At 48.0% G+C, this 2,028-nt stretch overlaps 1 long non-coding RNA gene across 1 annotated transcript; it reads right to left on the bottom strand.

Moving 5' to 3' along the window:
- Positions 1-531: 531 nt before the first annotated feature.
- On the bottom strand, positions 532-972 carry LOC123130839 (uncharacterized). Its single transcript, XR_006464023.1, has 3 exons — positions 850-972; positions 704-775; positions 532-601 (listed from the first exon to the last, which is right to left on the bottom strand). It is a non-coding gene; the product is annotated as an uncharacterized lncRNA (long non-coding RNA).
- Positions 973-2,028: the final 1,056 nt, after the last annotated feature.

Here is a 2,028-nt window from a genome sequence, read left to right as displayed (position 1 = left end):
GATGGGTTCGTCACCACAATCCTCTATTAGCTTGCTTGCCTCCCTAAAGGTTTGTACCAGTGGGTTAAACTCATCCAGCATGTCTCTAAGACCAACGACAATGCTCTCATCCACAGCTCCTACCGGTTTATCATTGGGATTCAAGGTATTTATCCTATGTGTAATCTCATTAGCCGGATCATGTATATATAGTTCAGCAAACTTAGGAGTATCACTACCTTTGGGCAACAATGAACCAAGACAGTGAGATACCTTCCCACTTATTTTAAAGATTTTAGGACCACGGGTGCTATCCAGTGAGTGATCAATTTTAGCACCCATTGAAGTGAAAGCAAACATACAATTGTATTGACAGATATTTCGGAGGAATTTCTTCGCATGTGATGTACCATCAAAACGAAGGAGCTCCCGGAGATAAGCCGGGGGGGGTCCTTGAAGGGAGGTATATAGACCTGAGCACCTTTACAACAGAGGTTTTAAATGATCTTACGTTTCGTCCAAGAGGACTTGGACTGAACACACTTAGCAAACCAGAAGGAGGCACCACAGTACTGACAGAGGAACTCAGGGGCCCCATAGTAAGACCTATCTACATAGGAAGCTAACAACTGGAAAACATGTGATCAGGGAAAACAAACCCCATGACAACAAACAAACGAAGCTAAGCAGACAGTAGAACGTTAAATGGCCTGCTAATAAATACCTTTAAGCGACTCAGCAAATGCAACCGAGTAACCCTGCCAATCCCTTTCTAAAGGGCCCATAACAACGTGATCTAAAAGACCACATAAGATCTGGTCAGCCGATGTGGAACAGGAACAAAACAACACAACTAAGAACTTAATGCACCTTCGTATTTAGACCGACGTAGTTTCATGGACGCCTTCCGTTTTATACGATTAACCGTCGTCACAGCCGGACTCAGATAGGGAAACCAACTATCACCTAACCAAGGCACAAGCAAGACAGAAAATAGAAGAACAGTGAGCAAGCAAGATACATGGTTCTAGGAGGTAAAAACAAAAAGGATGGCAAGTGAACATGACAGACGTGGACGGCTGCGAGGAAGGGCCCCGAGAGGTGGACGGGGCACATAGCGCTTAGCGGTCCCAGGCACATGTCCACGAGCAGCAGCAGGCCCAGGCTGAACATTGGCAAGAAGAGGAGCAGCACGGCCAATGGCACTATCTAGCAAAGAAACGCTACCATGCCCACGCCCACGACTAGGTGGTCGTTCACCCGCACGACCACGTCCAGCGCCTCTGGCTCGAGCACCACCACGGCTGGCGACATGCCCAGGGAGGGTGCCGTCTATATCACCACAACCACGACCACGACCAGAACCTCGTCCACGGGCACGACCACGCCCAACACATCTGGCTTGAGCACCACCACGGCTGGCGACAGGCCTAGGGAGGACATCGCCAGGCACGGGCACAGCTACATTACCATGACCACGGGCAGAGGCTCGCCCACGAGCACCAGCTAGTCCAGAACCTCGGGCACGAGCAACGACCCGCCCATCACCACATCCATGGGCAGCAATCCAAGCACGTGGCATGACAACAATCAAGCAACCTCATACCATTGTCTGAAAACACATACATCAGCATACTATGCAACAGGAAGCAAGTAAACCTGACTGATAAACCATACCTGACAAGAAACCACTATCCATTGCAGGAGAAGGGTAAAGGAAAAGGAATATTAAATGTAGCATACTGAGAAGGGTAAAAAAAATTGTACAACACAGAACACATAAACAACAGGTATATTACTCATAATCGGCATGAACGCCAGGTACATAGGTAAGAACAGCAAATAGCCATATCTCATTACAATCGACATCTCATCATAAGCACACACAAGACTCCGGATACATGATAATCAACCAATGAAAAAACCCGACAAATGAGCAACAAGCACAACACAAATAGACCCCCTAAAAGCTACAGGCGGTAGAAACCAAGCCAACATGTAGCATCCACCGCTGCGCAACAACATCGACGTCACCCACAGCGACAGAGC

The sequence above is a fragment of the Triticum aestivum genome, chromosome 6A, assembly GCF_018294505.1.
Source record: "Triticum aestivum cultivar Chinese Spring chromosome 6A, IWGSC CS RefSeq v2.1, whole genome shotgun sequence".
Lineage (NCBI taxonomy): Eukaryota > Viridiplantae > Streptophyta > Magnoliopsida > Poales > Poaceae > Triticum > Triticum aestivum.
This window is presented reverse-complemented; position numbering and strand designations above follow the sequence as displayed.